We start from the raw sequence: 14,729 nt of genomic DNA, 5'->3' as shown, positions 1-14,729 counted from the left end.
ATTTTTTCAGTAAAGAATTCGATCAATTTCTTGATATTTATAACTACCCCTCCCCCACACTTGACATTATTACAATTCCAGTTTCCCCAAAGAACTCTGTGTGACTTATACAACACTGGCCAGCCATAAATCTGGAAGAAATTAAAAAACAAGGCAAAAGACTTTGATTTTTAAAAACACATATTTAACCATTTTTAAAAATAAGACAAACGGGCACAAATCTACATGATCATCTCAAGCAGTGAAGAAATAATTTTTCAAGAAAATCTTGTAGCCCTCCTCATGATGACACTGTCCCTAAGTGGTGCTGACAGCCTTGTCCGAGGCTGAATCTGGAAACTGTGCACTTTTTCATTCATATGATGGAAGCATTGAATGGACTCAATGGAATTCCAGAATCAATACATTCCAGTCCTGGTATGCTCACTGGTATGCTCATCCCAAAGTCCCCCAAGCTCCCTTTAGTAAAGCTCCTTCCTCATGCTTCCATGATGTGAATGGTGGACACACAAACATGCATTCACAGACACCCAGGTCCTCATTTTCAGTTTGAACTGATGACTATGACACAGCAGATTCACAGCTAATCTGATCATTTTTCCCTATTCCTAGCTCCTGCTTCTCCATCACAGATGGAGGAAGACATCTTGTTTACCACCTGGACTGTCTCCCAGACGAGACAAGATACAGAGACTCTGGACTTAGAGAGGCTTGGTAGTTGGTTCTTTTTGCCCATAAATTCACACTGCTCAGCAGCCTCACACAGGAAGATGAGAGCTGTGTGTTACGGCTCCCACAAACGCCAAAACTTTCCTGGGTTGACATTTATTATGCAGTCTTCACGGAACAAATCATTTACCTAGAAAGGAACACAGGCTTCCAGCAAGATGACATTTCATTCTTCCTGCAGGGTGGAGATGGGGAATGATTCCACAAGATGAACTGGCTTCAGAGTTCATGCTTTTAGCTGCATAACAAATTTTCTATTAAAAATTCTTAAACATAAATTCCCAGCACTCGGGAGGCAGAGGCAGGTGGATCTCTGTGAGTTCAAGGCCATCCTGGTCTACAGAGCAAGTTCCAGGACAGCCCCCAATGCTACAGAGAAACCCTGTCTCAAAAAAAAAAAAAATCCCATACAGAAAATTCAACCCTCTAAAGTGTACATCAGTGAGGTTTAAGTATATTTTTATATTTCTTCAACCCTTATGACTACTTACCTCCAAAATGTTTTTATCATTCCCAAATAAATGCCATGCTTACTGGAAGTCAGCCCTCCAACCTCCAACCCTAGGCAGTTCTAGTCTATAGTCCATCTCAATAGGAGTGACTGTTCTTGACATTTTATAAGAGGGATTAGAAAATATGTGAACTTTGCCTATGGCTTCCTTTCACTTAATAGTGTTTTTAGGACTCTAGATATGTGGGATGTTGACCTTTCTCCTAAGAGCACCCAGATAGGACATCTGAAGGGATCTGCATGCACCCCCACTTCATCCCAAGAGAAACATGAGCCGGACGGGACAATATCCACTTTTCAAATGAGTAACTGAGGCTCATAAGAATGTAAACTAATTTGTCCAAGGTCAAACAGCTAACAAGCAGGGGAGTTGGGGTTTCATCTGCTCGATTCTAGACTCCACTGCCAGAATTCTTAAAAGAACAAATAGAATTTCACTTTCTTTCCCAGTTCTGTATTCTGAACAAGCAAATGAGTACTGTAAAGACACTTGAAAGCAAAGGCAGATCTCTGGTTCCCATGGATAGATTAGGGAAATGCAGAAGCCAGCATCCTAAGTGGAGCCCCCAAAACCCCAGGATCTGGGGCGAATAAGGAGAATACACCAACGTTCTGGCACCTAACATAGCAGATAGGCAAAGGAGAACTGGAATGCCACTGCCCCCTTGTTTGGATCTTTGATTTATGACCCAATAAAGAACCAAATTTATGAATACATTAAATTTTAAATAAATCAGTGTACTCTACTCCCTACAAACACTGGAACAATAGGAATGAGGAAAAATCCTGCCTGTCACTAAACTGTCATAACAAGATCCAGTGCTAAACATCTGGGTATGAGATTTTGATGTCTGTGGATTTCTTCCAAAGTGTAGGAACACATCCAAACAGAGAGCCATGGAAAACTGTCCATCTTCAGATCTCTCCCAGATTAAATGACATGAATTCCACCTGAATCTACAGCTTTGTCACTTTGTTATTTCTATCTTTGTCAACCCCAATGCCGACATGTCAGGAAGGCTGACAGGCAGGTGGTGGTTACCTCCCCTCTCCCCAGTTCCCATCTTCCAGGCTGTGAAAGCCATGATATCTATGAGCTGTGCGTGGCTGGAAGTGGGACACGTGGCTGAGAAGGAACAGAGCAGGGACTCTGTGATTGCTCCTCACGGCCTCAGCCTCTGGATGCACTCTGGATGCAGGTGCGGAGGAAATGGCCTTTAAATGATGACAGATTATTAGGCACATGATCAAAATGAGGCCAACCAACCTTAAATGTTCAGATCTCCTTCCCAGTTTAATTTGGGGCTGTAGTTGCATCCTTTAAAGAGAGAAGAGAGAACATCTTTTTCCCCCTGACTCCAAGGAGACGCCCATCCATCTGTCCACTCTTGTAGTCTGTCCTGCTGTTTCTGCCAACACGAGTCTGTTCTGTGGGCTGAGTCTGTCTCTGTATGTGCTATTAGATGCTCCATCTAGTTCTGACGTGAGACAGCAAAAAGTGCATCTGAACTCGCCTCTGCTGACTTATAGGTGCAAGCCAAATCACTTACCTCTCTAAGCCTGTGTTTCCTCACTTGCTGAATACAGCCATTTATACCAACCTCTTAAGGGTGTTATGAGGATTAAATGAAATAAATATGTAAAGCACTCAGCAGGATGTTTGACATAGAGTAAGTCCCAGTAAATACTAGCTTTTTTTTTCTCCATAAATTTCTTTCAGCTCCCTGGAAGCACACCCAGTGAGACATCCTGTGGTCTTTCTTGCAGTGTATAAAATACACATCTGTGGCAGACTAAGACTGAGCAGGAATTTGATCTGTCCCTAGTAGGGGCTTTCTGGTAAAAGCATTGCACCTCTGCGGGGGAAACCCTTGCAGAGGCTTAGACATGGAAGTGGTTTTGCACTTTGCTCATCAACTCTCTTCTTGGAGGAGGCGGGAGGGAGAGAACCCAAGGAAAGGGCCCATTCTATGAAAGATGCTAGGGCAGGAGGTGAGAGCTAAGGCCAGCATTTCTCAGGGCAGCTGAGGGCCAGAGATCAGGAATGGGAAAGTTGGGAGAATGCCATGAGTGACATACAGGGATGAAGGGGAGACAGCCACTTTCATACCTAGAGGATCACCTGCTGGTGAGGACAAAGTGCCACCAACCAACATACTCCTTCCCTGTGACTTACAATCAGTGGTGTGAGGCTGGCTTGGGTACATCTCCAGTAGATCCCTGAGTGGGGCTTCACAGTGACCTTGGGCTTGGTGTGGGTTGTCACCATGAGCATTAAGACCATGACCCTGGAAGCAGGAGAGTGAGGGTGGAGGAGGGGAAACAGCCTATGGAGGGTAGGAAATGGAGAAGGAAAATCTCAAAGAGTTCTCTATTTTGTCACATGCATAAACTGTCATAACAAGTAGCTTTTCCAGACACTGGGATGAATGACAGCTGGGGTACAAGGTGATCACCAGGACCTAGCACCCCAGAATGGAGAGGATGCAGAAGAGCTAAGTCAAATTGCCAAGAAGGTCTGACAAAGTTTCACTCGATGCTGGGAATGGGGGGAGGGAGAAGAAGGCTAGACCTCACGAGAGCATCCAAAATCAAAGAAGGGCATAACTTTGGGCATGCTGACTTTTCGGCTGAAGGAGACCCTATCAGTTAGGGCTTGCCCACCAACCACATTCCCTATGGCTGTGTAGCCAAGCACCACTTAGAAGATCTGAGTGGTATGTCTACCACAGCCACCTCTACCACTACAGTTTGTTTTCATTTGTGTTCTGTAATATCTCTGCAAACACTGAATCAGTAATACTGGACCATTACTCCTAGGATAATATAAGGCTAGGTTCCTTTGACCTCTGGTCACAACATCTTCAACAGTCAGTGCTTAATCTTGTCTCCTAACCGTACTTAGTATATACGGTTGGTTCATTAATATTGAACTCATGGCCAAATGCACCATAATTCACATCTTAATGAGACTTACACATTTTGTTGTGATTAAGAACATTAGCCAACTCTTAAGAACTACATTAGGGTGAAGCAATAGCACAAGGGTGTAGAAAGGCAATGTCACTCAATAGACCTCATTTGTACAGACTCTTATTTACAATATGAGAGCTGAGAAAGTCAGTTAGTTAGAGCATTGTCTGTTGGACCTAGTGCTACAGAGGTCTGAAGAACCAATGACCCTCTGAGGCTAGATGCCGTGAGTAGCAACGATGTGAACCATGAATGGCTTGGTTTTTCCCCATCTCAGAAAATCCTTCTCTCCTTGGGTTTCTGAGCAACAGAGAACCAACTTCTCATCCACATCCCTCAGCATAAGTTGTGTTTACCCTTCACTTGCTAATACAACAGCAACTTGTATTTAATGTGGATTGATTCAAATTAGAGAATTCAGCAACTTTCCAAACCCACCCACTTCTTCCTGTGTGGTTAAATGTTCCCATATTTGATGAAAATGGAGAAAGGAAACGACGAGGGATTTGGATATTATCCTTAAAGTTATTTGCTTGCTTTTAAAATCTTAATAGAAGATTCCTCCAATTTCTTTTTCATAACTTTGTGGAAATCAAGAATAATTTCTGTGAAAGAGGTGGTTTTAGGCAAAAATGTTGTTTAATTTCAAAATGTACCATAACCCAGCTTTCAGTACCACAAGGCATTTGTAATTAAAAGTGCCCAAGGTTAATAACATAGCATAGGTTCTCTGATGGGACAATATTCATGAGGCTACAAGCTGTCTTCTTTTAGTAAAGTGATTGTTCAAAAAGTGTATTAGTGTTATAAAATGGGCTTTCCTCCTCCTCTCTGCTATGATGTCATATAACTACTTTCCTGTGGTTGGTAAGTGTTAGATGATTTATTTATAGATGAAGCTAAATATTTGTGAGTTCAAAGTAGAGAAGATAAACCAAAGCAAAGACGCGTGCGTACATTATAGAAATCTTGAACCTATGGAAAAACGTCCAAACCCAACATCCTGTTTCCTTATTCATCTCGTTTTCTGGTAGTTACTAATGTTCATATCAAGATCTCATTCTAATTCTCTTCCAGTTGATTGTGCAGGAGAGAAAAGGAAGACATGCTCTAAATAGGACACAATCGATTCCTTGAGTCACTAGACCCTCTTTGTAGAGAGGCCTTCCCACGCTGAGTATGCTTTCCAGATGAAGGGAGAGTCATGGTCTCAACGTTTTAAAATCTTGTAGTGCCCCGGGGCCATCTGGCTTTGCCAGGCTTTCAAAGAGCTTGATTTGATTTTCCTGTTCTGTTTTATTATATGATGGTGGCAATGTCTTTAGTTTTCCAGTAATCCACATCTTACCCACACGTCATCCTCTTTGTTTTCTTGACATCTCCACTACCTGTAAACTGCAGCACATGGATGTGACCATGGAGACCATGTCTAGGTCTCCACAGTGACCGCAAATAGCTTTGTCTATGGAGTCCAGTGTACAGCATAAGAATTGTCTTTTTTTATGTATTCCATGACCTGAAGGTGGTAGGAGAGTATTACTCAAGACCAAGTATTACTCATGACTTTGGGGATTTAGGAGATCCATGATACCTTTATCTTCAAGTACAGTTTCTTGAGTGTCTAGTACAGTGGTTCTCAATCTGTGGGTCATGGCCCTTTTGCGGGTCTCGAATCAGAGATTCTACCTATCAGATATTTACATTACAATTCATAGCAGTAGAAAATTATAGTTATGAAGTAGCAACAAAATAATTTTATGACTGGGGGGTCACCACAACATGAGGAACTATACTAAGGGATCACAGCATCTCAGTAATGCCATCTCCCTTTGGCTTCATGCATTGAAAGTCGCATCTCCTGGTTGAGAACCACTGGTATAGTGACTACTTCCCCAGAATAATTGGATCATATTTTGAACTGAGACTGACCTACAAAATTGGACTAAATGGTTACCAAACCCTCTATTCCTTCCCCCAGTCTTACATACAAACTACATTTCCCAAGTTCCGTTCATGCAGCTGTGCACAGAAAACTAGCTTTTTTTTTTTTTTTTTTTGGTTGTAATGTAATTGGGTATAATGCAGCACCATTGGGTCATGGGATGGCTGCATGCCTTTTACAGTTTCCCCTGTTCTCAATCCAGTGTCCCTGGACATTACACGTGCTGAAGATGGCATCTGGGGCTGGAGAGATGACTTATCAGCTTTTCCAGAGGACCTTAGTTCTGGTCCTAGCACCCATGTCACTCAGTTCCCAACTCTAGTTCAAGGGAATTAGTACCTCTGACCTCTATGGCCACCTGCACGTGTGTGTGTGTGTGTGTGTGTGTGTGTGTGTGTGTGTGTGTGTGTTAGCATGTCCACACATGTGTGAGAGTGTGCACATGAGTGCACACAGTTAAGATAAAATATATTTTTAAAAGATAGCAGCTATGCAACTGTAAGGCTGTATCACAAACAGCTCTCAGCCTCCAGCTACTGGGAATGGTTTTCACTGTCAGTGAAAACTACCCCAAGGTTTCAAAACTTATCAGTTGTAACAACCAGCATCACTCAGTGCAATCACACAATTTCTCCAGCCTCATAGACCCACATGATATTATGTATTGAGTAATGCCATCTCCCTTTGGCTTCATGCATTCATTGAAAGTTGCATCCCCTGGGTTCTCAGAACATAACTGTTTTGTAGCTAAAGAGGTAAGTTGAAATGAAGCCACACATGCAAGTGCGTGCGTGCACATGTGTGTGCCAAGTTGGGAGGAATGTCTAACATTACCAGTACCCTTTTGAAAAGAGAGATACCAGGGGGTATGTGGTCACAGAGGGATAGCCAAAAAGAGGCAGAAGAAGGGTGGTCATCCACAGAACAGAATGGCCAACACTGTGATCTCAATACCCAGACCCTAGCACTATGAGGAAGTCAAGGCCTGCTGTTGAAGCTACACAGTCTGTGGTACTTGGTAAGAACATCTCTAAAAAACTAAAGTGCCTGCTGACATCTCCTTACAGACCGTCTTGGGTGCCTCGTATTTCACAGTAAGTTTGCTTGTATTTTAACCAGAAGCCAGTAGCCAAGTCCTCAAGAACACTGGTACTTCTGGCTCTTTTGTCTCTTAGTGTCTTCCGTGGCCCACTGTCAATTTTGGAAACTCTTCGAAGACAAATTCACACATAGAACCCTGTGCCCACTCACTCACACAGATTCTGGGTACTTCTGCTTGGTGTGTTCCACATTGCAGCAGTTGTCTTGGTCATGAAAGTTTAGCCAGCAAGTCTCTGTCTCACCACGGCTACTCAGAATTTGAACTTAGACCAGTAGAAAGGCGCGGGGAGCTGGGTGCATTCAGTGAGTCCAGGCTTCATTATCTGTGTGTATGTGTGTGCGTGGGGGTGCCCGAATACATGTGTGCTTGTAAATGTGGAATCCAGAGGTCAACCACTTTCCACCTTATATTTCAAGACAGGGTCTCTCACCCAACCCTGGAGTTCACCAGTTAAGCTAGGCTGGTTGGTCAAAACCCCATTTCCTCCTCCCCAAGGTAGAATTACCCATGTGCTTGGCTTGACTAGGCCTTTTGATTGGATGCCGGGAATCAGAACTAAGATTCGAATGATCAAGCAGCCATCTCTTCCCCCTAGCCATTCAAGCTGCACCACTTTCTTCTTTATTGTATCACCTTCCTGCCACTGTCCCCAAAGCCTGTCACTTCCATTGTCACCCTGACCTGAGTTACGGGTTTCTTTGACCCAGGATCTCCCTCTCTGAAGACTACACTCAATAGCATGCTAGTTGGTGTGGATGTGTACAAGGTCAGGGGAATTGCTCAGCTCCTGCACCATGCTGGAGCCAGGACCTGCCTAAGGAACCCAGAAGGCTTAAACTGTGGCAACTCTCAGACTGAGCCCTAACTAAGCTCTGCTGATGGAAGCGGGATGTAGAATCCTGGGGAGCCCACAAAACCCAGGCTGCTACTTTGCACAAGCCTTGGTCTGGCTCAGAGCTTTTGAACAGATGGATTTTTCCAAAGCACACACAGGACCACCTGCTTGGCTGTGGAATTTGTTTGAAACGGCGCCCTCTACTGGGCTACTACTGACTGACTGAAGTTTTCCGTGTCAAAACTTTGGAAGAAAAGAAAATAGATGATCTGGAAAGTATTACATTAAGTGAGGTTTAAATAAAAAGAGTCGGAAAGACAAAAATCCCATGTTTTCTCTCTCACGAAGATCCTAGCTTATATTGTTAATGTGTGTGTGCGTAAGTGAGGCTGAGTGTGGATAGAGGTGATGAAACCAGAAAGGAGGCCACAAGCCCATGCTGGGTATGAGTGTGTGTGTGTGTGTGTGTGTGTGTGTGTGTGTGTGTGCGTGCGCGTGCGTGCGCGCGTGGGCCCCGAGGAAACAGGGGGAGGGCAACAGAACACATGTGACATGAAATCAGAGGGAGGTTATGGGGAGTGGGTGGACGGGTACAAGGCGAGCCACGGTGATGGGTGAGAAGAGGGAAGCCACAAAACCCACATGGCTTGAAAATGCCATAATGATGCCTGGCATGGTAGCACAGGCCTTTAACCACAGCACTCAGGAGGCAGAGGCAGGCCCATGTCTGTTAGTTCAAACCTGGCTGCATCATGAGAACCTATTTTTTTTAAGTTATAGGGAAACCTAATTTTATGTATTCTAATTAAGCAAATATTAAAATATATGTTTAAAGAATGAGCTAGTTGCCCACTAAGGAACTGGCTGATAGAATTAATGAGTCAAGTACAGAGTCTGAAATGAGAGGGCTAGGAGTGTTTCAGTGGGGGCTCCCTAAGATTTTGCTAATCCTTTCTGGGTGGCCCTGTACCTCTTTGCTTCTCAGTCAGCCATCATTGAAAAAAAAGAGGCAGCAATCCTGACCTAGGAGGTGCAGGACATTAGTTACATCTTCTAGAAACAAAAATAACCCAAATTCAGCTCCATAGGAAACTGACATGCATAAGAAGAAACAAGAGGGCAGAGGTGTTCCAGAAAGGCAAGCCAGAAGGCATTTCCTAAAGGGGCCATCCAAACCAAAGCCGTCTTGAGAGGAAAAAGAGGCACATATCCTGAGAGTCTTCTCCAGAGATGAGGTGAGCTCCAGGTTTGGACCAAAGAAAGTTCATGACCATGTGACACCGGCACATGCTTGAATAGAACCATTTGGCCTCTTTCATTCTGCATTCTCCTTTTGTCTGGCTGTGGTGCTAGGTCAGAGGGGTGCTGCAAAGGAGGGGTAGAAGGGCAAGGAAATCCTTCCTACAGAGCCCAAGATCTGCCATTCAGATCTTAGCACATGGGATGCACATTCCTGTCAATCAAGTCAGAGTGACGTGTGCCAGTGAAGGCCAGCCTCCACTTATGGGACACACTTAAGTATCATCTGTGTTGCCGTTCACATGAGTCCAATTACTTTCTTCCTTGCCACAGGCATCAGGCATAAGGAGATCAAAACAGGAAACACTAATGAAAGCGAGGTTGCTGAAAGTGGCTTTAAATATATTAGTCAAATGGGCTTTGTGATGTCTCCCTCCTGAATTCACTCACTACATACAGTCGGCACCTTGGCAACAGCCGTCCTCTGTAAACTACACTCAGGCACAGAAGGGAGTGATCCACCCCAGAGAAGCTGAGTCACCCTGTCCCAGTTTCCTCTTCTGAACTCCAGACTCTCCAATCAGATAAATCATGCCTGCTGTCTTGGGGAGACATGGGTAATGGGCATGGGTGAGGCCAGGCGTGGTGTTCTGTATTGGAGCCCAAGTTTTGAGCACATGGAGTTTCCAGGGAAGTAAGAGCACCCAGCAATCTCTCCAGGGAAGGCACCTCATACACTCATGCTCCGACCCTGTGCCTCAGCAAGGTAGGCACACAGATAACCCCCAGTGCTTAGCTCACAGACCAAAGTAGGACTTCACTTGGACTTTCAAAGCTCCTAGTTGTATCTGCCATGGCCTTTACCACAGTTGTTTTCTTTTCATCTCCTGCTCTAGAATTTGAACTCCTGGAAGTCAAGGACCATGTCTGCATTCATTTCTGCCTCCCCAGAGCCTTGTATCAACACATAGTGGATATTCCATGACTGTTAGGAATGGATGGATGAACAGACAAATCGATGAATAAGATGAATGAGTAAAGAATAAAAATGCAGGTTCCCACACAAGTAGGGTGCTCTGATTTGAATGGCAAGTATCCCCTAAAGAGGTTCATGCACTGAAGCTTAGACCACAGCTGGTTGTGCTATTCTGGTAGGTTCTAGAAGACTTAGGACCTAGCTGGAAGAAGTAGGTTAAAATGGTCACGCTCTTGAGAGCCGTAACTTGTCCCAAACCTCTACCTCACTTCTGCTTTCTGGGCACATGTTTCTACCATCGTGATACACTGCTTCACTCCAGGCCGAGAAACACAGAACCAGGTAACCATGGACTGAATCCTTTGAAACCATAAGCCAAAAGAATTCTTCCATTTAAATGTTTTCCTTAGGTATTCTGGTCACAGTACCAAAAGTTTTAACACAAGAGCCTCCCACCCTCACCCCATATACACCATTTGACTCAGGCTAAAGGCAAACTTTCCTTAGGGAAGAGTGTGTCATCCTAGAGTCAATATTCCTGAGAGTCCTCAAATAAAACTTGCAAGAAAATCTTCAGAAAGCATGGGTTCCCAAGCAACATGATCCCTCACGGGTTGCTGCAGCCTGGCACTTGCTTTGGTTTGAGGGCTGGCCTCTCCTAGGCCTCTTCTTGATTTCATATTGTTTCTTCCCTCCTCTAGGTGGATTAGAACTTGAGCTCAGAGCTAAAACTGCATCCCAGAGGCTCTAACCCAGGAAACCATGAAGACATTTTTTCAAGTACCATTGGTAAAATGTAATCTCAAAAGTATATATCATATCGTATTTTTTTTGCCTGACTTCAAGAGCATATTGTTAATCAGTCTCAGAATCATGTTAGATAAACATTGCTTGCTGTGTTTAATTAGGAAGGCAAAAGATAGAGTAGTTTGAACTTTAAGTAGAAAGATGAGCAGGAATAAGAGGAGCTATGAGCCCAGACAGATGCTCTCTGACACAAGTGACACAGCCGCTAACACATGACAATCAGTCCTGTAAACTCATGTCTTTGTCCCACCCCTGTAGCAACTCGGATAAGTCCTGTCATTCTTCTAAACTGCTGTTTTCTGTTGCCTGGATACAATAACCACAAATTTCATAGGACTATCCAGTGAAAACTAAGTAAAACGAAACACATCAAATGCTTTCTATAGTACATGTCTGGCATCAGTCTTGAATCATTGATATTGTTTTTATCAGTTAAGATTCTAGAGAAAGGCAAGCAGCCAAGGAGAAAAGATGATTAACAGTTTCCAGGGACCCATGCTGAAGTGGTAAAGCTAGAGTGACCCCTTGCTGGGGCACAGATGTTCAAGTCTCCAGATGTTCACACAGGACTGGCTTTCTGCAGAGTGAAGGCGCTGAAACCCAAGCAGGGTCTGGGAAATTTGTATAAGCACCAAGTCAGTGGAGAGCAGTCTTAAATCAATTGCAAATAAAAACCCCAAGAAGGATATCTCCCACTGTCACCTGGAAAGCTTGCTTTGGAGCGCGGTGGGGGGGGGGGGGTGTCTCTATCTTACACAAAAGAGAAGGAAGAGGAGACACTGAGGAGAGCAGAGGGGAGGAGAAGGAAGTAGAGGAGGAAAAGTGGTGTTGGAGGAGGGGAGAGACAGAAAGGGAAAGATGGAACAGAGGGAGGGAAGAAGGGGGAGGGGACTTTTTAAACACCCCCCCCCCAACTTCCTGCCTCCTGGAGAAAGGAGACTTGTCGCTTGGCCAGCAGCCATCGGAGGTCTTAGAACTATGCCTTGTGTCTGAGCTGCCATGGGCAGCCAAGGAGCCTTGCGTTTGGTCCTAGGGGAAGCTGTCCCTTGGGGAGGCTGCAGTGTGTCCACACACATGGTTCAATGAGGGCAGTAGCTCGCACACATGGGGGACTGCGAGGGATGACAGAGGCTGAGTCTAGCCCCGGGGCTATTTTAGGCCAGACGCAAAACTGGAGTCAGTGGAGGGTTTGTTTATGTAACATCTGCGCAAGGTCCTTTGGAGCAAATAACCCGGGCCTCCAGGCCTGCGCTCGCTCATCGAGCAGGGGCGTGGCTTTGAGCTTCCTGTTGCTCTTGGCGCAGCTTCTCGGCTGTTGTGGCTCCTCTTCTGGAGCTGTTTGCTGCCTCATAGGCTCAGTGCAGTATCCCTCTCTTTAGCTCCCTTTCTAGCGTCAGGATTGTCAAGCTGTAAGTAGCCCCCCAGCTGGAAGAGATGATACTTCAGACATGATACTCCGTAGAGTCGCTTCCTGACCCTGGGGTGTCCCGGCCACTGGTCAGGCTCCTCCTGCTCCACAGTGACCTCCCTACAAATCCCTATTAGCTGAGAAGCTTGCATGACAGGTCCCGGATGTTGTTCTGCATTCTGCAAGCACAGATCTGAATCCAGAGCCACACCTGATCCTTGCTGTCTTGAACTGTTTAATTCACAAGGTAGTCTTTACCCGCAAAAGCACATAAACAGCCATTCCTTGGTGTCTTGTGATTGGCTCCAGTACCCAATGGAAACCCAAACAGTGCTCGCATAAAATCCACAATCTCTAGATTACTCGTAGCACATAATACAATGTAAGTGCTGTGAGTAGTTGTAGTATATGGCTGTATGTGTTTAGATCAGATGCAGGCCTGTTTCATAAAGCTGTTTGTCTGTGGTTTATTGATTCCATGGAGGCAAAACAGGCATAGCCAGAGGGTTATTGTACATACAATAATACAGGCCAATTACCTTTCTTTCAGGCCTTCTCAAGAGCATGAACATTATAGCTTTTTAAAAATTCAGATAATATGGACAATCCATTTGTGTTTTAACATGGACTGTGGTGTGTGTGTGTGTGTGTGTGTGTGTGTGAGAGAGAGAGAGAGAGAGAGAGAGAGAGAGAGAGAGAGAGAGAGAGACAGAGAGACAGAGACAGACAGACAGAACAGAGAGAGACAGAGAGTTTCATATACATTTACAATGCAATTTTGATTAGATTCACCCCCCCAACATACACACTGTCTTGTTGCTCTCTCATTAAACTCCAGATTCCTTCAAACAAGTCCCCCTCCTACTTTCCTGTCTTTTTTCTTTTCTTTCTCTTTTTCCTCTCTTGTGACTCACTGAGTTTAATTGTGTTGTTCATATGAGCATGGATGGGGGAAGTATTTACTAAAGTTTGGGCAACCTACCTATGGCTATGAGGAAAACCTGCTAATTGCCAAGAGCTCCTAAGGAGGGGTAGGCCTCACCAGCCCCTCCCTTCCACACCAATGGTAGAAGAACATTGATGGGCCCACTCTTGAGCAGGTAACTATAACTATATATAAACTATATAGTTTATAAGCGCAATGTCTGTGTCATATCTTGAAGACAGCATTTTCCATCACTTTCCCGCATCATCTGGCTCTTATATTCTTTCTATTCTGTCTTCTAGGATGTTCTTTGGGCCTAGGAAAGGGTAATATAGATGTCTCACTTAGGGCTGAGTGTTCAAAGTCATTTATTCTTAGCACTTTGGCCTGTTGTGAGTATCTGCACATCCCCCCCTGGGGGGGGAATTTTTCTGCCAGAGGCAGAGAGCAGCATTCTATGGGTGTAAAACTAAGTATTTAGAAGGCAATGTGTTCAGTTAGCAAAACAATTATAGTAAATTCCTATAGGGTGATGGCCTTCTCTAGTCATGGGCTTTTGATCAGGCTTACAGCCCAAGACGAGTCCTTCCTCTTGGAGAGGACCTCAACTGCAATCTCAAAGCCATTGACTGCCCCCATAACAGTCATGCCACGATTGCACAAGTGGGCATAGCTGCCCACAGATCAGTATTATAGCATGCAGGGTACTTGGCTGAGTGGGACCATGGGAGACTTTTCTTCTTCCCGAACAGCCTGTATAGCAGCTTCTAGTCCTATAAACATCAACTACTAGAAACAAAGCATCTAGCTCAATTCCACCCTGATTTCTCTGTGTCCTACACAGTAAGTTTACATCTTTCTAAAAAGTATTATCATTGGGGAAATACTAGAGTAAGGGGGCCCTTTTATAAGTCTAAATAAGATTTATAAACTTATAAGTCTTAAATGGACAATTTGATAAGTTTTCTTAGCTTCATGGTCATAATACAAATATCCAAATCAAAGCATAAAAATATTTCCACTTTACTGATGTCCCTTCATGCTCCACAGGGTTCTCAACCTATGGGTCGTGACCTCTTTGGGGTCACATATCAGACATGTGCACAAAGAGAAAAAAAAGGCAAGCTCTCACATCAGCTATTACAAATATAATCCTATTAAGCCAGGACTCTGACTTGATGGCCTTGTTTCACCTTGATTCCTTCCATCACGGCCCTGGACTACCAGTATTTCGGACTCCAACATGTGCATCTGTGGAGACATGCAGAGCACAGCACTGTTA

At 44.4% G+C, this 14,729-nt stretch overlaps 1 long non-coding RNA gene across 1 annotated transcript; it reads left to right on the top strand.

Annotated features, from left to right (window-relative positions):
• The first annotated feature begins 9,949 nt into the window (after positions 1-9,949).
• Positions 9,950-11,801, top strand: LOC107977374. Its single transcript, XR_003480213.2, has 3 exons — positions 9,950-10,097; positions 10,228-10,649; positions 11,009-11,801. It is a non-coding gene; the product is annotated as an uncharacterized LOC107977374 (long non-coding RNA).
• The last annotated feature ends 2,928 nt before the right edge of the window (positions 11,802-14,729 follow it).

This window comes from Cricetulus griseus, assembly GCF_003668045.3.
Source record: "Cricetulus griseus strain 17A/GY chromosome 1 unlocalized genomic scaffold, alternate assembly CriGri-PICRH-1.0 chr1_1, whole genome shotgun sequence".
NCBI lineage: Eukaryota > Metazoa > Chordata > Mammalia > Rodentia > Cricetidae > Cricetulus > Cricetulus griseus.
This window is presented reverse-complemented; position numbering and strand designations above follow the sequence as displayed.